Genomic DNA, 24,638 nt, shown 5'->3' with positions numbered 1-24,638 from the left:
CAACCAGGAAGGTTTGATTCCACACCAACCACTTCAAAGCTGAGGCTAACAGGGCCTGGATTTGTGATGGTATTCGGCATAACCCTTGATTCCTCCCCAAAGAGCTCATAAATTCGCAAGGGGATCAGGAGAGTATCCAGACCACGGTGAGGATGGTCAACAACTACAGCAGTCTTAAGACCTTAAGGGGGACTGGAAAAGAGAGTGAGGAGCAAAAACAGAGAGATATCAGAAGGTTGCTACAAAGAAAATGTTCCCGTGAGGTAGCCCCTGACCGAAGGATAGGTTTTCACAAATGCAAAGGGATGGGTGGGGTTCCCCAGCTCAAAGGACCACCAGAGCAAAGGCCCTGAAACAGGACGGCACAGAGGGCATTCAGGATACTCCAGCTGGGCGGAAGCGCAGTGCACAGACAGAGCCTGGTGTGGCGAGTGGCTGACAGGAGGTCTGCCGACAGGATTCCCCTCGTCCCCACCTAGGTTCCCCTCTGGATGTTCAAAGGGAAGCCTGGCGGGTGTGTGCTGGTTCTCATACCCTGGGGCACCTTCTGCAGAAACCCCGGCTCTGCACAGGTGTAAATAGCAACATCTGGGCTTCTCTGGTTACAGTTTCTGGTACCTTTAATGTTTATTTATTTTTGAAAGCACAGAGCACAAGCTGGGGAGGGACAGAGAGAGAGGGAGACACAGAATACAAAGCAGGATCCGGGCTCTGAGCTGTCAGCACAGAGCCCGCCCGACACAAGACTCGTACCCACAGACCGCGAGATCATGACCTGAGCCGAAGTCGGATGCTTAACCAACTGAGCCACCCAAGCGCCCCTCTGGTCCTTTAACAGTGAAGTAGTGTGACTCTTCTCAAACAGCTAACATCAGGGCTCACATTTGCCTGAACTATCTGTTCTCCCAAATGTAACAACAGTCCAAGTCTATTTTACCGAGTTATGTTATACTTAGTCCCTGTTAAACTACAAACTACATGATCTCTGAATATAGTTTGGCCTACTTATTGATAAGTAGGTTTCCTTTCTTTTCATTTTACTTTTTTGTTGATAAAAAAATACAAGTCACACTTTGTTGCTCATCTTGGCCAACCACCACGCCTTTACAATTGCACAAGGAACGGAGGAAGGTACGGAGGCTAAAAGAGCAAGAGAGGAGAGAAACACACACACACTCTAAAGGTGTAGCAACTCTAAGCCAGGTAGCATGTAAGTACAACTAAACTGGCTGCCATTTGCAGCTCTGTGTTCAAGAGAATCTTAGCTCTTAAAAAATCTGGGGCGCCTGGGTGGCTCGGTCAGTTGAGCGACCGACTTCGGCTCGGGTCATGATCTCACGGTTTGTGAGTTCGAGCCCCGCATCAGGCTCTGTGCTGACAGCTCAGAGCCTGGAGCCTGCTTCAGATTCTGTGTCTCCCTCTCTCTTTGCCCCTCCCCCACTCATGCTGTCTCTCTCTGTCTCGGAAATAAATAAACATTACAAAAAAATCTCATAAGCTTTTTATTTATTATTTTATTAATTTTTTTTAATGTTTCTTTATTTTTGAGAGAGAGAGAGACAGAGCATGAACAGGGGAGGGTCAGAGGGAGAGAGAGACACAGAATCCGAAGCAGGCTCCAGGCTCTGATCTGTCAGCAGAGAGCCCGACGCGAGGCTCGAACCCACGAGCTGTGAGATCATGACCTGAGCCGAAGTCGGACGCTCAACCGACTAAGCCACCCAGGTGCCCCTCATAAGCTTTTTAAGAAACAACATATCAGACAACTACTTGTAAGAAATGTTCCCAAATGTTCTTTTTTCAAATTTATGACAATAAGGAAATCCTATCTATCCCTACCCAAGTGCTCTATTATAACTGATGTAGCTTTACAAATTCTGATGTACAACAGAAGTCCTCAACAGGAATGCTGTTTACACAGAAACCATGTGGTCTATGAAAGAAAATCATCGCCTTGCGCTGGCTATAGTGAGCGTCTTGCGCAGTTCTGAGGAGCACTCTTTGTTCTGTGTGACACACGGGTGCCTGTGGCTCTGACAGTCCACCCCCATTCCTCTGCTAGTTGGTCCTGAAAGGCCAAGAAGACCCATATACTTACCTAATTTTAAAGAAAGCATCATAAATAGTTATACTCTTTTTTCACTTTATGTATTTCCAAAATTTACTTGAATCAAACTTATAATGCTTAAAGATACACTATTTCTCACCAAATTCATCTACAAATTCAAAATCAAAATCTAAACCACCTTTTTTATAGAAACCAGCAAGCTGATCCTAAGATTCATATGGAAATGAAGGGACCCACGATGCCCAAAACATGTATTAGAAAAAAATATGTTGTTGAGGAGCCTGGTGGCTCAGTCGGTTAAGCGTCTGACTTCGGCTCGGGTCATGATCTCACGGTTCATGAATTTGAGCCCGGTGTTGGGCTCTGTGCTGATAGTTCAGAGTCAGGAAGGATACTGCTTCGGATTCCGTGTTTCTGTTTCTCTCTCTCTCTCTCTGCCCCTCTCCCGTTTGCACTTGCGCTCTCTCTCTCAAAAATAAATACACGTTAAAAAAAAAAAAGAAAAAAATACATTGGAGGATTCACACTTCCTGATTTGAAAAACTACTATAAAGCTATAATAATCAGTGGAGTACTGGCATGAGGAAAGACACATAAATCAATGGAAATAGATAAACATTAAAAAAAACTTAAAAAAAAAAGAGCAACAAACAAAACAATACAAGTATGAGCAACAACGTGGAGAACCTAGAACTCTCATACAGTGTTGGTAGGAATCTGAAATGATGCAAACCACATCAGTCTGGATGCAAACCGTCTGGCAGTTCCTCAAAATGTTAGAATTGCCATATGACCCAAAATTCCACTCCTAACTACGTACCCATGAAAACTGAAAATACAAGTTCATATAAAAACTTACACATGACAGCTAAATAAAATCATAAGCGAAAAACTTATACACAAATGTCCACAGCAGTATTATTTGTAAGAGCCAAAAAGTGGAAACCACCCAAATGTCTATCAACTGGTAAATGAATAAACAGGATGTGGTATAGCCATACATATCATTCAGCCATAAAAAGGAATGAAGCACTGATAAATGCTACAATGTGGACGAACCTTGAAAATATATGGTAAGTGAAAGAAGCCAGACACAGAAGACCACACAATGAGAGATTCCACTGACATGAAACATTCAGATAGAGCAAATCTACAGAGACAGATAAAAGTAGGTTAGTGGTTGCCAGGAATCAAAGACACATAGAGAATGGGAAATGACTGCTAATTAATACAGAGTTTCTTCCTGGGGTGATAAGGATGTTCTGGAACTAGATGGTGGTGATAACCATATAACTTTGTTAATACAATAAAACCCACTGAATCACACACTTTAAAATGGTAAATTTTATGGCATGTGAATTATATACCAATAAAAAAGGAGATACAGGAAAACATATATACCACTGGCTTCCAGAAATGTCTATTTAGGATAGATGAACAAAGGTCTGATAGGCTACATCTGAAAAATGACCCACTGGTTCCTGAGTAGATCTGCAGCACTGTGGGTAGTTACTGACTAACCAGGGTGGTGATCACCTGGGTGTTTATTTGGAGGTAAAAAACTAAGCACTGTTGTTATAATTTGTGCATTTTTCTAAGTTCAGCAAAAAATTAAAGGAAGATGGGGCACTCTGGTAGCTCAGTCGGTTAAGCATCTGCCTCGGTTTTGATGATCTCACAGTCGTGAGACTGAGCCCTGCATGGGGCTCTGAGCCGGGTGTGGAGCCCGCTTAAGATTATCTTCTCTCTGGGGCGCCTGGGTGGCGCAGTCGGTTAAGCGTCCGACTTCAGCCAGGTCACGATCTCGCAGTCCCTGAGTTCGAGCCCCGCGTCAGGCTCTGGGCTGATGGCTCAGAGCCTGGAGCCTGTTTCCGATTCTGTGTCTCCCTCTCTCTCTGCCCCTCCCCCGTTCATGCTCTGTCTCTCTCTGTCCCAAAAATAAACGTTGAAAAAAAAAAAAAAAAAGATTATCTTCTCTCTCCTTCTGCCCCTCCCCCACTCAAGCTTGCTCTCTTTCTCTCTCTCTCAAAAAAAAAAAAAATTAAAAGAAGAAAACAAAAAGTTAACTAGCATAGAAAGGAGGGACACTTGGGTAGGGAAAAAACACTGAGGGTGGGAAGGGAAGAGTGGGACCTGAGAGGCAGTAAGACAGAGATTACCAAATGGCTGGTCTCAGTCAAATCTCCTTCCTTCTTTATAATAAACCAGTGGAGCCATGAATATGTGCATTGCACTAGTCTGAAATGTGTATGCTTATATGATTAATTTGGAGTGTAAGAAAAAGTTCTAGATTAAAAGCCTTGGCAAACTCTAAGATTCAGACCTAATCCAAACTGCAATTTCACTATTAAGAAGAGAGCAACAGGGATGTCTGGGTGGCTCAGTAGGTTGAGGGTCTCACTCTTGATTTCAGCTCAGGTCATGATCCCAGGGTCATGGGATCGCGGCCCGCATCAGGCTCGATTCTCATTCTCTTGGGGCACCTGGGTGGCTCAGTCGGTTGAGCATCTGACTTCGGATCAGGTCATGATCTCTAGTTTGTGGGTTTGAGCCCTACACAGGGCTCTGTGCTGTCAGCTCAGAGCCTGGAGCTTGCTTTGGATTCTGTTTCCCTCTCTTTCTGCTCCTCCTTAGCCTGCACTCTGTCTCTCAAAAAATAAAACAAAACGTTAAAAAAAAAAAAATGATTCTCATTCTCTCTCCCTCTTCCTCTCTCTCCCTCTGCCCCTCTAGACCCTGCTTGTGTGCACTCTAGTTAAAAAAAAAAAATAAAAGAAAAAAGAAAAGAGCGACAGATTCATGAAAATAAAAACATGTAAAGAAAGAGGAGGGGAATGATATCAAAAGTGCTGCCACTTACTCTGCAGTAAGGACCTCTAAAACTTCTCTTTTCCATAAAAACAATAAGAACACTGGCCAAAATGGTCAGAATCAACTTTTTCCAAACTCTGGAAACTAACAGGCTTCCAGAAAACTGGAGAACATCTATTCAAGAAAAACAGCTGAATTTCAGTATGAATAGTGAGTTCTATAGCATTTTAACTTGACCTAGTTCCATTCCCTGTTCTCTAACTCTGTGATAGAGTTGAAAACGAATAGCTGCATTTGCAGTGAAAACCAGAAGGCGGGCAGCCACCAGAGGGAGCAAAACTGGGCTAGAGGTCCTACAAAGATTCCGGTACCTAGAAATTAAAATTATTTGACCTATCTGGTAGTTCCCTGAAAGATCCCACTTCTCTATCTGAACTGACATGGAACTCACTTGGAGATGGGAGAAAATCAGCTTTCCAGAGTTCCCATATTCTATCACTTAAAATGGTCAGTTTTCAAGTAAATCTTACAAGACATGAAAGAAACAAGAAAGTTTGACCCATACACAGGAAAACAAACAACAGAAAGAATTCCTGAGGAAACTGGATTTACTAGACAAAGACTTAAAACCAGCTATTTAAAAATACATTGAAAGAACCAAAGAAACCATATGTAAAGAACTAAAGGAAAGTACGATAGTGCTGTCTCAGCTAATAAAGAATACCAATAAAAGATAAAAACTGTATTGAAAAAAATAGAACCAAACAGAAATTCTGGAGTTTAAAGATATAATAACTGACATAAAAAATATACTAAGTGGTTCAACATAAAATACACTAAGTGAGTAGAGTCAGCACACTTGAACATAAATCAAAATCATCCAGTCTGAGGAGCCTCAGAGACCTGTGAGACACCATTGGGCATATGATGGGATTCCTACAAGGAGTGGAGGGACAGGCACATATTTGAAGAAATAACGGCCAAAAACTTCTCAAATTCGATGAAAAACAGGAATCTACATGAAGCTCAACAAACTCCAAGTAGGATAAAATAATCAAATTGCCTAAAGCCAAGGAGAATCTTGAAAGCAGCAAGAAAGAAGCAACACATCATGTACAGCTGACCCTGTCATTTATAGTAGTTACATTATGTAAGGTCATCACGCAAACTGTAATTTGCAAATACTGAATCAATACTCTTAGAAGGCACACAGAATTCAATTCCTATGAGTCTCTGGTCATAACATTTTCATCAGTCAATACACAACCTTGTTTTATTTGTTTCTCTTTAAACATCTTATTTAATATATATTGTTGATTCATTAATATTGAACTAACAACCAACAGGACTGTACCTCATGCCTTAATGAAGCTTATCTAACACATGTATTTTATCTATATGGCACATCATAGCTTTCTTAGGCTTAGGAACACTTGACAGCTCTTTAGTACTATGCTTGGGGGCTTTTTAAACAGTGAAATTGCCAACATAAAGCATAAACATGCAAAAACCATGGCATTGGATAGATTATGGAATAGACACCTTACAATCTAAGAGTTGAAATAAGAAGGCAGAGCATCACCTTGTTTGACAGCCACAGGGGTGTGCACACTGGGCAATTCAAAATTTTTTGTTACTCTGCATATGTCCAAAAATGACCATAATAGCTTCACAAGTTCTGATTTTGTATTACAAATAAATTTTAGTCATTAAGTCAACCCACAAATATAGAATTTGAGAATAGTGAGGATAGACTACAAATATACTACCTGAAATACCTATATTCTCAACATAATGGGGTATACCTCTTCTCAACAATTTAATATACAAAACATCAACCTTTGAAACAAATAATCACAGAGTTAATGAACATCTTAAAAGATACACAGAGGTTGTTCTTTAAATACTGAACCCCGAATATACTTAATGTAACATATCAACAGTTCCATTATGCGCAACCTGTCAGGATTTCATTGATTTTTTTTTTAATTTTTTTTTTAACGTTTATTTATTTTTGAGACAGAGAGAGACAGAGCATGAACAGGGGAGGGTCAGAGAGAGGGAGACACAGAACCTGAAACAGGCTCCAGGCTCTGAGCTGTCAGCCCGACGCGGGGCTTGAACTCACGGACCGAGAGATCATGACCTGAGCTGAAGTCGGCCGCTTAACCAACTGAGCCACCCAGACGCCCCTCGTTGTGATTTTTAAAGATTCAAGCCTATATAAGGTACAATCCATCTGATATTTAGAAGTGTACAGTTTATATAGACAAATTTATGCTTTAAGAGAACAATTACATCTGGTGAATCATTTACTCCTTTTCCCTTCAAGAATGTATTATTTAAAAATTTTAAGTATAATTAATATACCGTGTTATGCTAGGTTTCAGATAGAAGGAATGTATTATTTTTTCAAATAAAAATAATTTTTCTAAAATCCAAACAAGTTGGGGGATTGTGTTATTAGTCATTAAACATTTTATTTTAGGGGTGCCTGGGTGGTTCAGTCGGTTGGGTGTCTGACTCTTGATTTTGGCTCAGATCATGAATGATCTCGCAGTTTGTGGGGTTGAGCCCCGCACTGGGCTCTGTGCGGACAGTGTGGAGCTTGTTTGGGATTCTCTCTCTCTCTCTCTCTCTCTCTCTCAAAATAAATGAATAAACTTAATATATATATATACAAATAAAAAGACTGCTGTTCTTTTGTTTTTTTGTTTTTTTTTAAAAAGGGATGCCTGAGTAGCTCAGTCAGTTGGGCGTCCAACTTCAGTTAAGGTCATGATCTCATGGTTCATGAGTTTGAGTCCTGAATCGGGCACTCTGCTGTCAGCACAGAGTCTGCTTCAGATCTTCTGTCTCCCTCTCTCTCTGTCCCTCCCCCAATGGCACGTGCATGTCCACGCACGCTCTTGCTCTCTCTCTCCAAAATAAATTAAAAATAAACTTTTTATTTTAGTGCTAAGTTCACAGTGAAAAAGAATCACTTAACAAGCTAAAATATGTATTAAAATCTCCTCATTGTTTGGTTTGCACATAGCTGCTTCATCAAAAATAATTACTTCAAACAAAAAGGCAATAACCAGTGCTGGTGAGGATGCGGGGAAATTGGGCACTCACACATTGCTAGTAGGATTGTAAGATGGGACAGTACTTTGGAAAAAACAGTTTGGCAGTTCCTCAAAATGTTAAATATAGTGTTACCACATGACCCAGTAATTCCACTCCTATGCACATACCCAAGAGAAATGAAAACTATATATTCACACAAAAACCTGTACATAAATGTTCATGGCAGCATTACTCATAGTAGCCAAAAAATAGAAACAATCCAAATGTCTGCCCACTGATGAGTAGATGTGGTACAGCTATATAATACTGGATGTATATATATTACATACATGTAAAGGAATGAAATACTGATACAAACTAAAATGGATGAACCTTGAAAACACTGCTAAGTGAAAGAAGCGAGACACAAGAAGCCACATGTTATATGATCCCACTCATACGGAATGTTCAGAACAGGCAAATCCAGAGACAGAAAGCAGATATGTAGAATGGAGAGTTACTGCTAATGGGTACAGGGTTTCTTTTTGGGGTATGACAAAGTACTGAAGTTAGACAGTGGTGATAGTTGTACCACCGTGAATGTACTAAAACACATGGTATATAAACTATATCTCAATAAAGCTGTTATTTTTAAGTGAATTTTTAAAAAATGAATTTAAATAATAAATCTTTCATTGCCATTTTCCTTTCGTAACTTCTCATTTAACAGCAAAAGGTACATAATAAAAAACAAGTTTCCCAGGGACACCTTTATTTTTTTATTTTTTATTTCTTTGTATTTTTTAATGTTTATTTTTCAGAGAGAGAGAGAGACACACACACATAGAGCGTGAGCAGAGGAGGGGCAGAGAGAGGAGGAGACACAGAATCTGAAGCGGGCTCCAGGCTCTGAGCTGTCAGCACAGAGCCCAACGTGGGGCTCGAACTCACAAACTGTGAGATCATGACCTGAGCCAAAGTCAGATGCTCAACTGACTGAGCCACCCAGGTGCCCCCAAAACAAGTTTCCTAGGAACACCTTTAGTGCCAGCGTTAGTCTCCTTTTCATACATTAGAAAGCTGTACTTAAATGCTGCTAACCAGAATCTAGAAACGTCGGTGCCGAAAGGGTCCATAAAGATCATCTAATTTAAGCCCTTCAATTTACAGATGAGGGGGAAAATCCCAGGATGCTGAACAGCTGCACTAGACCATAGAGCGCCGGGATCAAACTTGGGTGTGTGAATTCTCAGAGCTCTGAACACATATGTAAATGTTCTGTTCTGAACTATTCCGACTGGCAGACAGATTAAGCTATGCTGTAGCAACAAATCCTGAAACAAGTGGCTTAACCTGACAGATTTATTTCTTGCTCACATGAAGTTCAGCATGGGTCTGGCAGCCCTTCTTCAACTTGTCGTGACATGATCAGAACTTGTGTTTTCCAGTCATCTCAGCACAAAAAAAGGAACTAGACCTACTCTTCACTACTTCCCACTGGAAGCAACACACATCACTTCCCCTCATGGCCCTTTGACTAGAATTAGTCACATGGTACCAATGTAATGACAAGAGAGGCTGGGAAATGTAGGGGCCCATATGGAATATTGGGTAAGCATTACCATCAGCCATGGCTGACAACCCAGCCTTACTGGGTGTTGTGTAGTTCTGACTAGGTGGTGGACGCAATTCTGATCCCACACAGGAGAGGCTGTTTGGTAACACAGAGTCCTCAAAGATGCTTTCCAGATGCCAGGTGATTCCCACATGGGCTGCTCCGGGACATGGTTCTGTGTTGTGTATATGTATGTGGAGTTGGGGAGTGGAAGATGGGGGGGGGGGGGGGGAAGGTCATAGACTCTTTTGAGAAACTGATGAAAAAACACTCCTAGTCAAACACATATCCAAAACACTGAGGTCTCCCTTCAGTTTTGGAATTGGAGCCCTAGGTGAAGAACCACCTGCCCTCCGTACTCCCCGTGCCTCAGTGAGAACCTGTGTGTATAATCCCTTCTAACAAGACCACTTATGTCCCACAGTCAGGTGGGTTCTTCCCCAGGCAGAGAGAACACACAAGCCCCTTAAGAAGATGAAAACTGGCTTTTACTTATTCTTAACACATCTGTTTGTTCCTGTGCTGATCTTTGCTATAATAAAACTAGACAGTGTTGAATTCAAGGAAATATGATGGAATTGAAATAACACTCAGGTTCTATCGTTTTCAAACAGGATTTTGCCAAGAGCTAAGAAGCAGGAAAGGTGGTGACATCCATTTAAGGAGTTGTCTTCATGGCAGTGATAACATCCCCTGACAAAATACTGTTGGATGGGTGATGGGTATCTGAGATCCATCAACCATTTGCTCTACTGTTGTGTATGACTGAACATTTCCACAATAAAAAGTATAAAATGCACACAGACATGCACAGAAGCACCTGGATATATCCCTTTTGTTATTTTTTACATAAAATTCTTCTCAACGCTTAATGTTTTTCTAATGCTTTCACCCCATATTTATCTGCCTGAAGGGCTAAAATATGTTCAATCTATTTCAGGACATTTCTGTATTTTCTTACAAAGAATTTTCACTGGGAAAATATTAATCACTTATGAATCCATTGTTCATATGCATTGTGGAAGTCAATATACATTGTGAAAGACCTCAGTAGTTAGTTGTAGCCAAGACTTGTAAGATTTAAGTATTTTATTCATAAGTTTTAATGATGCCCAAGATTTACAAACACATAGCTGAGGAGGACATTTTAGTAGATAAGTCACGTTTTTTCAACACCACAGTAGTTTGCTAAATTCTCAATAGATTAAAATTGAACCCAGACCTGATTATGTCATTTAAAACCTTCCTTTCTGCAATCAAAGTCATCAGCAATTTCTATTTCAAACAATAACAAAGAACATGCTTGAAACTAGACAAAGTATAAAAAGAGTTTTCTTATACTCCTAATTGATATCAAAAATGGTTTGGTCAGCCTGAGAAAATCTGAAAAGCTTCCCTTTATAGAGAGTACAGTGGATAAAAGAGTGACCTTAGGGACCGACTAACTGGGTGGGATCCTGGCTCTGCCACTTACCAGCTATGTGACCTTGGCAAGTTCTTTAACCTCTCTGTGCCTCAGTTTCATCATCTGTAAGATAGGGATAATAACAGTAACTACTGTTATGAAGTTAAATGAGTTTATACACATAAAGCACATAGAATGACACCTGGCACATACTGAACACTAAATGATGAACTTGTTATTGTCATTCCCATACAATAAGTGAGAGTAGGCAGGCCTTGTTATCTCTGTTCGTCTGGAGAAAAGTACAGACAAAGGTCCTGGAAAGGTCCCAACCCCGGAACTAAGTAGAAATCTACGTATCCTAGGGCAGGAGGCATCACATGTTTCAACAATGTGATAGCTATGATTTGGGAATACAGAGAATAATTATAAATCCATTTCAGTCATTAGCCAGCAGAGAAAATGGGAGTAAAAAGCAGTCCTGTTGTCTGCAACGGTATGGCACAAAGTAGCTTCACTTCAGAATGATGGGCTAAATAAATAGGCACACATACTTACCTTCCCACTGGCCCCAAATCCTAATGAAGTAACCATAAAGACATTGACAAGGGAATCACAACACAACAGTGATGAGTAGGGCTGAGGGATATAGTCTATTTAAATGCTGGCCACTTTCCAGAAGATGAAGAGAAGGCAGAGGGAATTATATGATACAACAGACCACAGCCGAGCTAAACACTTCCCAGAACACGCAGAGCCAAAGGCGGGCAGAGGGACAGAGCCTTTTTTCCTGGAGGAGCTGTATAAACACCTGGCTTTGAGTGAGCAGGTACAGAAGTAAGGAGTGGGAAATAGGTTCATCGACTTGATCTCTATACTTCTGATGGTTGGTCACTTAATCAGCTAACTCCTCCTATGGCAAAAGGACTGCTGGAAAAACAGGAACCTTTTCTCAATTACCTATATATATCATCAACCCAGTTCTTCACTGATAAGGATCATCAGACAGTAGACTTAAAAAAACAAAAACGAAAAACAAACACAAAAAACAAAAAACCCCTAACAACCAGAGGACACAAAAGGACACCTAGGATGAAAAGCGGATTGGACTCCAGAAGAAACATAGATTTTGTCCCTGAAAAGAAATTTTAACTGGTATCCTTAGAGAGATATCAGATAATGTACCCTTAAAACAAAAGCAAGCAAACCATAAAGGAGGCAGAAGGAAGAATTCTTGAAAATAAGAAATATGATTGCTAAGATGAAAAACAAGGGAAAAATAAAATGAGAGTGGAGTAGGGTGCAGGAGATATGCACACACATTTGCTTATGTATTTTAAAGTAAGCAATAGAAGAATAAATCAAAAACCAATAAAAATGTTACCTATGTGGTACAGAGTAAACAAGGGCATGGAAGAAAGCCATTCATTCTCTCAATCTACCTTGCTTTATAGTTTTATCTTTAGAACTAAGTAAATATTTTGTACAACTAAAAAAAGAAAAGTAAATCAAAAAGAAAACAATCCCTAAAAATAAAAAAAAACAAAAATGAACCTAAACTATCAAATAGTGTGGCATAACCACACAGAGAAGGATTATTTCAAGTTGAAAACAGTATTTTTACTGTAACTCTTTGGTGTTACTGCCAACGAAGGAGAACAGACACAAATATAAAATCAAAGAAACAAAAATCCTTTAACGATTCATCTGATTTTGAGATATTAGCCTGAAATCATGATTTACCTTTTTCTTTCCAAAATGTACATGTTTACTTTACTAAAAAGACCTAGAAGGATTCACATCTCAGTTGTAATGAATGTCCCTAATACTATTTCCCACCCCCAAAACCAGAGCTCCTTAAAGAAATGGCTGATTCTAGATCTGGGGTCAGAAACAAAAAAGATAAGCCAGGAATTCTTATCAGGCCAGGCAGCAAGGAATTCTTCTAATGTGACTCCTGTCAAAAGGACTCAGACTCAACCTGAAGAATAAGCGTTATTAATGGCCAATAATGGGACAATTTAAGCATACTAAATAAATAAATACATACTCTCCTAGAGCAAAATTCATTAAATATATAAAAATTAATGAGCGTGGACTTGGCAATGACTTCCTGGATAAAACACTGAAGCATAGGCAACAAAAGAAAAAAACAGACAAACTGAACTCATCAAAATTAAAACTATTGTGCATCAAAGGACACTATCAACAGAGTGAAAAGGCAACCCACAGAATGAGAGAAAATGTATGTAAATTATACCTCTGAAGGGGATTAATATCCAGGATATATAAGAACTACATACAACTCAAAATAAAAAACAAAACAGAAACAAAAACAAAAACCCCAAACCAAACAATCCAGTTTTAATACGGGCAAAGGACGTGACTAGAAATAAACAAATGGCTAACAAACACATGAAAAGATGCTCAACATTACTGATCATCAGGAAACTGCAAATCAAAACCACAATGACATACCACCACAAATCCATTAAGGGTGGCTATTATAAAAAGAAAAAAACCACACAGAAAATAACATGTTCTCAAGGATACTGAAAAATTGGAACCCTGGGCATCACCAGTGGGTATATAAAACGGTACTGTCGCTGTGGAAACAGTACAATGGTGCCTCAAAAAATTAAATGTATAATTACCATAAGATCCAACAATTTCACTTCTTGATATATACACAGCAAAAGTAGTGAAAGCAAGAATTTGAACAGATGTTTGTACACCGATGTTCATAGCAGCATTATTCATAACAGCTAAAAGGTGGAAATAAGACGAATGTCCATCAATGGATGAGTGTAAACAAAATTTGGTACCACCATAAAATGGGATATCATTAAGCCTAAAAAGGAAGGAATTTCTGATACATGGTTCAACATGTTCATCCACGTGGCAAGCTACTTCTTTAACTTGTCAGGCCACTGTTCTACAGAAACCTGCAGTGGTGGCAGTATCTGGGTACTTAAGTGCTACAGGGAAGAAGGCAGAGATCATGGTCCCTACTTCCAAAGTCACAGCTAGGTAACAGGATCATCAAACACTCTGTTTCTCAAGCTCAGGTGGAGAGTGAAGAGGACAGGTGGGTGGAGAGTACAGTGCTGGTGACTTCTCTGGGGAGCCTGTCCTTTATCTTTTATATCTGTTTACAGCATCTTTCACTACATGTATGCACACGCATGCACACCTAATTTCTGTAGTCAAATATGTTCATCTGTTCTTTCAGCGTCAGGTTTTGCAACTTAATTTACTTGCCAAAATTAATGATCAAGCGTAGATGAACCTTTCGAAAAAGATATATAAATGGCCAATAAGCATGCAAAAAGATGCTCAGCATCATTAGCTATCAGGGAAATGCAAGTTAAAACCATGATACCACTTCACAGCAACTGAGATGGCTTTCATAAAAAAGACAGACAATATCAAGTGCTGGTGAGGATGTGGAGAAACTGGACTCCTCATATACTGCTTGTGGGAATGTAAAATGGTGCAGATACTCTGGAAAGCAGTCTGGCAGTACTTCAAAAGGTTAAAAATAGAATTACCACATAACCGAGCAATTCCACACCTACGTATACACCTAAGAGAAATGAAAAACATGTCTACGCAAAAAACCTGTATATGAAGTTTACTATTCATAATCGTAAAAACGTGGGAACAACCCAAATGTATCAACTGATGAATGAACAAAGAAGATGTAATTTAGCAGCCATCCAATGGGATATTATTCAGGCATAAAAAGGAATGAAACATTGATACACGCTACAACACGTATGTGCCTTGAAAACGTTATGCTAAGTGAAAGAAGACAGACACAAAAGGCCACATACTACAGGACTGCATTAATATGAAACATCCAGGATAGGCAGATCCATTGAAACAGAAAGTAGATTAATGGTTGCCTAGGGCTGGGGGATGAGAAGAATAAGGAATGAATGCTAATGGGTACAGGGTTTCTTTTTAGAGTGATAAAAACATTCTAAAATTGATTATGGTGGTGGCTGTAGAATTCTGAATGTACTAAAAATCACTGAATCATATATTTTAAATGGACGAATTATAGAGTGAGTTATATTTCAATAAAGCTGTTATAAAAGAAAGAAAAAACATGAACCACTCCATAAACAATTCCCTCTTCAAAGAAAAAAATACAGAATATTTTCTCTCCTCTCCAGTCTGTAACAATGTAAATCTAAATCTACCCTTGATAATGTGGAGACGCCACAGGAAATTCTTCAGGGAGATTAGTGAAGTTATTGTCTGTGAAGTTCAAAGCCCAATCATTTCCATGTTTTTTTGTCAGTTCAGAATGACACAAGCCATATTTAGAAATGCACTCCAGAAAAATGCTTTGAAGAATTTTATTCTCAACATTCATGAATTTAAAATATCTATCCAGGCAAGAGAAAATGCCCGAAAGATTTAGTTCTTTGTTCTCTGAGTCCTAGGACTCTACTTTTTTGGCTCCCCTTATCTGTTATCACACTAAGAAGAGTGAGGCAATGCTGACTGAGGAGATGCTAGCTCTCCTAAGCTCCACTCCTGTCCCCCTGGCCATTCTTAGTGGCCTCTTTGAGCCACTCGTCCCCTGACAGACCTGAAGCACTATGGTTCCCCCAGAGTTCTATGCTGTGCCTTGTCTGTTTCTATTATCAACATATTCTCCCTGGGAGGATCCCCAAATCCATCTCTCTAGCCCAGATCTTTCTCCTGTGCTCCTGATCCCAAATATTCAACAACCTTCCGGACAGGTCCTCAAATCAAGTGCCCACAAACAACCCTCCCCGTCTTCCATTGCTCCTTTCCTGTCTTAGTGAACGTCATCACTGTCTACCTACTGGATCCACCATCTCCACCTGTGAGCCAGACACCTGGGTGCTATACTCTACTCCTCACTCCCCTCTACAGCCACTTAATCATTTAGTCGTACCCTTCCTGCCTTCTTAATAGCTCTCAAGTCTTTTCTCTTCAATCTTTATTGCCGATCCAGAGTTCTGATCTTTTCCTCTTGCTGGAATGACACAGGAGCCTCCTTCCAAACTCCTGGACTGCTCCATTCTGGTTGCTGTGTCATTGTTTTAGAGCCAATTTAATTACCTACTCTGCTGCTTAACATCAGTTATGGCTGTCCACAACGCTTCCCAGCTGTCTTCCCCCACCCCACTGCCCACCACTGTCCAGGTCTTGCTTGTGCCATCTTCCCTCTTACCATCTACGTGCTCAGTTCCCTCTGCCTGGAAAGCTCTCCTGGTTTATACTCACTTCTCTTGGATGTCTAACTTAGAAATCACCTCCTCTGGGAAGCCACCTTGGCAAAAAGTGAGCTAGGAGTCCCTCTGTGTGCTACTGTAACACACTGTTTTTGGCCACGTCTTAGCATTATCTTTACTGTATTGTAACATACTGCATCACACTACCAGTTTGCGTGTTTCCCTGCCACCTCCAACGCTCGGGATCATGGAGCTCATTCAAGATATTCAAGAGTGCTAAGTATACTGTAAACATTCAACAGGTATTTGATGAATGATCAGTACATCCTCAGTATTTATTTAATGGTGATTTTTATACAGTCAGTGCTGCTGCCCACAGAGGCAGTGGTTAAGTGCTAGAAATAAGGCTCTGCTTAAAAAAAACAAAAAACAAAAAACAAAAAACAAAAACAAAACTACCGATGACATGTCATGTTCACACAAGCACTCCTCAACAAAACAAACCATTCATCAAGCGCCGACAATCTGTCAAGCATTAAACCAAGCTTTAGCTACATAATCTCATTTAATCCTTGCTAGAACCCTAAAATAAAAACAGCTGACATGAACCAAGTGGGTATTCAATACTAGGCTTTGTGCTATGCACTTTACATATTATCTAATTTAATTCTCTCCATGACCCTGTGAGGTAGGTGAAGCATCTAAAGAGGTTAAGTGAGTTTTTCAAGTTCTTGCCACGTGGCTAAGGTAGGAGTCACCAAGAGAACTGGGTTTGGGGCCTGGCAGTCTGCTGCCAGAGGCGGAGCTCTCCACCGCACTATCCCACCTCTGTCAAATATCTAGACGGCAACATTCTGTTTATCACTCTTAGAGAATATGGCTTAAAGCTGTAGTCTTGGAAGTGACAGGAAGTTGAGCTGGAGTAATGAAAAGTAAAGAGATTTCTCTTTAGGAGATCATACCCATATCTATTCTTGATGACACCCACATTCAACTCTGGTCAAGACCCCTCTCTCCCTCTCTCTCTCCCTCCCTCCCAGGACTAGACCCATGAGACATCTCCTCAGGTCCTTCAAACTATACGTAGTCATCCTTCCACTCCCTGCTCCTCCTGCTGTATTTACTGTCTTGGTTCAAGGCACCTCCAACCATGAGCCTAAACCCAAGATGTTGCCCCACGTGGGCCCTGTCCTGGTCCCTTTGCTTTCTATCCCTTACATTCAATCCCACCAATTCTGTTCACCTGGTCTACAGCAACTGCTCCATAAATGTTAGCTATTGTTACTGCTACATGCAGTAGCCTCTAAATGCCTCTCATTTTCTTCTTTATACATGCAGTAGTCTTCTGGAGCAAGCAAGACAGGACTGAGAGAGAATGCTTGCCGTGAGGACCAGAAGCCAAGCTGTCAGATGCTCAGACCCAGCTCTTTCAACTGAAGTACGCAGAAGGGAAGATGTACCTCAGCGTTGGAACCCAACATTGTATTTTATTCCATTTTACAAAAGTAGAAGTCAGCATTCAATCCTTTAACACAGTGGTTCTCAACAAGTGGAGGAGAGGATACTTCACACACATACACACACATGCACCCACCTCAGGGGACATTTGGCAATGTCTGGAAACATTTTTTGGTCATCACAACTGGGGCAAGTGCTAGGGGGTAGAGGCCAGAAATGCTAACTATCCTATGATGCACAGGGCATCTCCCTTGTTCATCCAAAGACAATTACCCAACCCAAGATGTCCACCTTCTGTGTTCAAGTTACCTAATGTGTAAAAAGTTACTTCTCTCTGGGAAGAGGATACACACTTCCTACATAAGTTAAGCTATCACAGGTCCACAATACAGTAAGAGTTATCATGGGAAAACAAGTGGGTAAATGCTAAACAGTGGCTTCAAAAACAAACACCATTATGAGTTCAGGGGAAGGAGAACACTACAAAGGCTGAGGCACTCTTCAAAGATCTCAGAGAGCAGACAGGGCTCTTTAGTCCCCTCCGAGCCTGCCAGTCAAGGCTCCCACTAAGTGACCAGAACCCACCTTTCCAGCCTTACTTGGAACAGGTCCCTTCAGCCCACCCTCTGCTTCTGCCAGACTGTTCACCCAGGACAGCAGCTGGGCCACGACGTCCCGCTCCTACTGTTATAATGGAGAAAACCTCTCACCTACTGCACAGAAGCGTTGCCCTCCTACTGAGCAACACCACACCACACCAAGGGTAAGGAGGACATGTCATCATCTCAACCCAATCATAAAATCAGGTTCCTGTGATTCCTACAGGAAAGAGGTAGCGAAAAGACTAAGGTGGAAAATGTTTTAAATGGCTCAGGCCCTAAGGCCTTGTCCTCTGCCACCCCAAATCAGTGCTTAGCAGCAGCCAGCCAGGAGCTGCCTCATTTCCTGTAGTTGCTCGGTAAAAATAGGAAGTGGGGGAGGAAGTTCGCAAAGCAGAAACAAAAGTAATCACTGCCTAGCTTCCTGAACACAAATCACTGAGCAGGGAGGGTATCATTAAAACATCAAAATGGAAAGGCAGGCATGGAGAGCCAAAGCCAGAGGAAAGGAAGTGACACTTCTGGGTCCACCAAGCCCAGATTATTTCTGTGCCCAGGAGACTGCCCCCAAATAAAAATATGTGTAAAACTGAACACTAGCCTATTATACGGACACAGTTTCCATGGAACTAATGTTAATTAATTAAAGAATGTTAATTTAAAGAATCATGCAAAAACTCCGGAAACATTAAAGTTCTATCGGAGTAAAACATGTCAGTGAAAAAGTTTTAAGGAGGCCAAGATTTTTTTTTTCTGTTCAAGAAATGACTACTAAAACTACTGTTAATGCAAAACAAAAACTTACTGAATAACTGATCAGTTGACAAAATCCAAAGTTCATGTATCCTAAAGTGAGCTATGAAAACTCAAGGACATAGAAAAAAAAACCCCTACTAAATAGAAACTCTAATCAATGTTCGAATTTACAATAGTTAAAATAAAGATGTTACTATACCCATCCCACAGCAACACCTTGAACCCTGTGTGTGAATGGTGCCTGAGTGTTCCAGGAACCCAGGATATCAGTGCCTGCGGTCAGGAGCTTCTGGTCTAAGAGGGGAACAAACTGTCTCCACACTGTGATGTCTGACTATCTCCTGTCCTGACACTTGCTCTGTAACACTGTAACATTTATCACCACAAAACAGGACATTCCTCTACAATAACAAAGCAAGTTGTCATTAGTGGGTCTGAAGAGCTTTTTTTATTTAGTAATCTACAAACAACTGATAATTTAAGCAGAAGAAAAAAATTTTCTAACCATAAAGTCAACAGAGTTGAAATTCAGTTTCAAAATAGCACAGGCAAAATTAAAAAAAAAAAAAAAGGCCAAATGTGTTACATAGTCATATAGATGAAGGGCAATTTTGCTTAAATTGAGGGTATTTTGGGGGGGGGGGAGAGAAAGGAAGATCAAAGACTAGTTTATTTTTTTTAAGATTATTTATTTATTTTGAGAAAGAGAGTGCAGGAGAGGCAGAGAGAAGGGGGGAGAGAGAGAGAAAATCCCACACCGACTCAGCACTGTTAGCACAGAGCTGACATGGGGCTTGATCCCATGAACTGTGAGATCATGACTTGAGTCAAAACCAAGAGTTGGACACTCAACCAACTGAGGCACCCAGGTGCCCCAAGACTAATTTATTTTTGTAAACAGCATATGAATAAGTAAAAACGTCAATGAAATGGATGGTAATCACCATATATTCAGTTTCATACCAAGAAAAATAGTGAAAATTTAATGGGAAAAAAAATCCATTATGGGTCCTCATGAGGAGAGATCTAGCTAGGTATTGAATTTTTTCGTAATAAATCAACCTACTGTATCCTAAGACTTGTGTTTAGTCTTATAAAATCAAAAGAGTAACTCAAAAGCTGTTGCCTTTAAAACAAAACAAGGATAGAAATTTTGAAAGAATTTTATTAGAGGAACACTCTGAGCCAAAAAAAAACCTTATTCAACAGAAGTCTTCAAAAGAAGGAAAAGCAGGGGGTGGGGGCAGCTGGCAATGCCTTGCCAAGAAAAGGTTTATCTACAAATAACTACCACACATCACCAAAGGATAAATAAAGTTAGCTCTGAAACTTCTGAGAAAGTCTGCTCAGGTAAAACCAGGTTTTTATTTATAAACTAAAATGGTTTTGGACCTTTAAAATTTTTCACATCAGGGGCACCTGGGTGGCTCAGTCGGTTAAGCGACCAACTCTTGATTTTGACCCAGGTCATGATCTCATGGTTCATGAGTTTGAGTCCTGCATCTGGCTCCAGGCTGGCAGCGCTGAGCCCGCTTGGGGATTCTCTCTACATATCCCTCTGCCCCTACCCTGCTTGTACATGCTCTCCCTCAAAATAAATAAACATTAAATAATTTTTTTAAATAAAAAGTATTGAAAAAAATTTTTTCACATCAAATGCAGCTGAGCACTATGAAAACATTCACAACAACAAATTTTGCCAATGACAGAAATTCGGGTATAAGTCAAGGAGAATGGCCTAAAGTCCATCTTTTTTCTAAACTGAAGTATAGTTGACTAAAGTCAATCATTTTTTAAAAAACACAAACACTGATGTAATTTTTTGAACCCAAATTGTTAAAACGGTCCCCCAAATCTACATCTATTAAAAACCTCTAGTTTATTTTTATTAGTATATTACGTGAAAAAGCCTTGATCCACTCAGCTCTGTTTGAGCCTAGTTTTAGCAGTTGTTATTCGCAAAGTTTCCTAACATAAAAGCAAGCTGAACTAATGAAAATTGATGTATCCATTAGAAAGTTATTTAAGAAAACTTAATAGTGCTACTCATTCTTAACAATTTGCACTGTAGAACCTATTTAAAATTAACCTCAAATGGGGAAAAACAAGTATTTATCAAGAAACTCATATACAAATGGGTAAATCAAACTGTAATCTATAAATTATTTCTCTTACTATGGAGAGGAATTACACAGATTTTAGATAAATATGCTTCAGATTCAGGACCGTTTCTGAAAATTTAAGGCACCCTTGAAAAATTTTATCAGTGGACAATTACCCAGCTCCTGCCTCCAAGCTGGGAACACTGCCTTCAATTCTGCACACCCAGCAAGCCTTCCCAACTCTCAAAAAGAACCACAAGTCAGAGTCAAGGCAGAGGGACCCCATTCTACCTCACAAAATCCCAGCAGGTCAAATAATTAGCAGTGAGGACATTTAAGAAGCCTCCTCTCCATCCCTCCCATTCTCCCCAGGCAGGGAAGACAGGGCTAGAGCAGGCCTGCAGTGGCTTACCACCAGACTGACTTCCAGGCTCTGCCACTTCTCCAGGCCATGAGCCCTCACATACTCGAGCATTTACTGAGGCCGTACTATGTGCACGACACTGCTCCAGGCACTGGGGATACAGTGATGAATGAAACAGACACAATTCCTGTTCTTGAGGAGCTTCCAACCTAATGGGAGAAAAAGCTCATGCTTTTACCTTGTAGGTAAGATGCTGCAATACAAAGAGATTTCCTGGAAACAGGCACTGACAAAGTGCAAGTCATTATTGGTATGGGTTTGGGAGTCAGACTGACCTAGATATGCATCTTTGTTCTCAGTAGTTATCAGTTGAGTGAATGGCACTTACTAATCTACGCCTCAGTTTCTTTGAACTCTGTGCCTCAGTTTCTTCAGTCCAGTGGGGAGGCCTAAATCCATAAACCACAGTACCTGGCACAGCTTGAGTCTCACTCAGGAACTGCAGCTATCCGCTCGGAAAGAGGCTGGGCACCAGTCAGAAGGAAGCATTTTACCTTCTAGTGAGATTCTTCATACTGCCCTACTGTCAGTGAAAAAAGCAAACTTTTCCTCCTCAAAATACCACAGTTACAATATTTTTCAAAAATAGTACTTACCTTCCTGCTGCTCTGGCCCCAACTCTCAAAGTCCTGGCAACAAACTAAGAGGGCTGCCCTGTGTCCTTCAGAGGGAAGGTCAAGGCTCCTCCCATTTCCCTGCTCACCACTCCCTCCCCTTCGGCCCCTAGCTGGAGGAAGATGAGCCAGGACTAGGCTGAAGAGGGGGACTGACTCACATTATGAAGCACAGGGATGTGGCTGCATTCTCTGCTACTCTGAGACTCAGGGACAGGACAGGTCTTTGGGAGCATGAGAGAGGGACCACTTTTGACTTCCCTGCCCAGGTTACCGCAACCTGCAGCACTTGAGTCTGGGAGCCAGGCCAGCTCTCCTCTGCCAGTTCTCAGGCATCCACCTCTAGGACCTGGGGGGTGGGGTAGGGGAAGACTCTGGGATTCCCAGGTTCCCCATTGTAATTACCATCTTGCTAGCACCTAATCCCAAAATTATTTCTAATATGAAAATTTAGATTTTTTTTCCAGGTAATATCTAGATCTAATTCTGCACTCAAAAAACTATCCCATTAACACTCTTTACAACTACCAATTTGAAAAACCACATATCAGACTGTGGCCCAGACACAAGGGACATAGTCAAACAGTTAACAAAAAAAAAAAAAAAGTGATAGCATCTAGGAATGAATCCTAGAAACAGACTCAGTAAATGTAGAGGCCTGTATCCAAGACACTCACTGGCAGCACTGTCCACAGGCATCCACCTGGAAGTAGCCCACGCATCCTGCATTAAGGGATTCATTAAATAAATTACACAGGAACACCTACATCATGGCCATTTCAAAGATCAAGGTACATTTCATCAAACCTAGGATGTCATTTATAAATCATATCATTATTTTATACCTGCTCAGAAAAACTCTGCCATATAATGACGACCTGCCATCACACGGTGTATCCCAATTTCAGGCTCCCTTCAGCCTCCTGCCTGTCTCATTTCTTTGTCTGTCTAGGGCACAGATCACCCTTGAAACAAGTCGCTGTGTTCCCTTTTCTCTCATTTCACTTTTTCTAGCAGTTGCCCATATTTAAGATCCACTGTTTGGATGAAACCATCATGGGCCCCTTCAGTTCCCAGAGCCTGTCGTGAGCTCCTGCAGCCTCCACTGCCATTGCTTTTTGTTAGCTTCCCTTTCTGCATGAACTGCAAGTGCGCAGCAACAGGGTGGCCCCATCTTCACATGCACCGTAGTGCACAGTACGAGGCCACACCACCACCACCACCACCACCACCACCACCACCACCACCACCACCACCACAAAACACATCGGTCAGGAACTGTTCTAAGAACTTCACAAGTACTGACTCATTTACACCTCACTGTAACTCCGGGAGATAGCTAATGCTGCCTCTCCCATTTTCAGACAGGGTAAAATGGGGAAACCAGAGGCTGTGTGACTTAGAGATTAATGACTAGTAAGTGGCAGAGGTAGGAACGGAACCCAAGCAGTCTGGATAGAGTCCTGTTCTCAACATCTATGCTACATTCCCCCTCTTAATGACTGCTACATACATGGCAAACATTTAAAAATTTGCTTTTATTAACTTTTAATTGAAAATATAATACACATATACAGTGAAAAGGAAATCACACAAAAGAGTATGTGAGAAAAAGCTAGTTCAGTCTAACAACCTAGATTTCTTGGGCTTCATCCCAAAGGCAACCACTGTTTCTTTTCTATCATTTCAGGAATTTTTTTTCTACACTTAGAAACCTATTTCATGGGGCGCCTGGATGGTTCAGTCAGTTAAGAATCCGACTCTTGATCTCAGCTCAGGTCTTGATCTCAGGCTTATGAGTTCAAGCCCCATGTTGGGCTCCGTGCTGGGCATGAAGCCTACTTAGAAAAACAAAAAACAAAACATTTCATGTGTACCTCTCTCTCTTTTTTTTTTTTTTTTCACAAATGGGCCCATACACAGTGTTCTGCATCTTGCCTTTTTCACTGAATGACATTTCTCCAAGCTTGATGCATATCTGCACCTACACCCTTTTTTATTCAATGCTAAGATACACATATTTTCACATTTTAACCCAAGATGGTTCATAAAGTCAGAGGATCTTGATGGGCGTGGACTTCATCAGGAAATACATGAGTCACAAAGGCTTTTAAATGTACAAAAGATACCAAGTGTTAGCCTTGCAGAGATGTGCAGACTGAATCACCCACCAGGCAGAGACCAACCAGCTGACATTCCACATGTTACTTCTCCTGTAATATACCTCTCTACTTCAGGGGGTTGTTGTAAAGACTAAACAAGGTAATATACACAAGACACATGGCACCAAACCTGGCTACCACAGTGAGTCTAAGGGATTAACATAATACCTGACACATTGTTAGTGCCCAATAAGTTACATATTGTTCTTAATTGTTTCTTCAAGAGCTGGCTCCACTTTCCTCTCCAATCTCATTTCCCTCTACTTCCTTATTCGTACCTGCCTACCCTTTACCCTAAAACTCTATAGCTCACATACCTCAGCCTGCTCACCTCTACACCTTTGTGCCTGTCATGGCCCT

General features: G+C 40.8%; 1 protein-coding gene across 4 annotated transcripts in view; it reads right to left on the bottom strand.

Moving 5' to 3' along the window:
- GARRE1 (granule associated Rac and RHOG effector 1) overlaps positions 1 to 24,638 on the bottom strand; it is an 83,206-nt gene that overhangs the window by 54,469 nt on the left and 4,099 nt on the right. The window contains exons 1-2 of one of the 4 annotated variants that reach the window (XM_053211277.1): positions 22,099 to 23,306; positions 11,017 to 11,070 (exon numbers count right to left, since the gene is read on the bottom strand). The exons of 1 other annotated variant lie outside the window; for it this stretch is intronic. The gene's annotated coding sequence lies outside the window, so the exon portion shown is untranslated. Of the gene's footprint in view, positions 1 to 11,016; positions 11,071 to 22,098; positions 23,307 to 24,638 lie in introns of those variants that run through there. 2 more of the 4 variants (XM_027044916.2, XM_027044919.2) reach the window with 2 other exon arrangements.

The sequence above is a fragment of the Acinonyx jubatus genome, chromosome E2 (genome assembly GCF_027475565.1).
Source record: "Acinonyx jubatus isolate Ajub_Pintada_27869175 chromosome E2, VMU_Ajub_asm_v1.0, whole genome shotgun sequence".
In the NCBI taxonomy this organism is placed as follows: domain Eukaryota; kingdom Metazoa; phylum Chordata; class Mammalia; order Carnivora; family Felidae; genus Acinonyx; species Acinonyx jubatus.
This window is presented reverse-complemented; position numbering and strand designations above follow the sequence as displayed.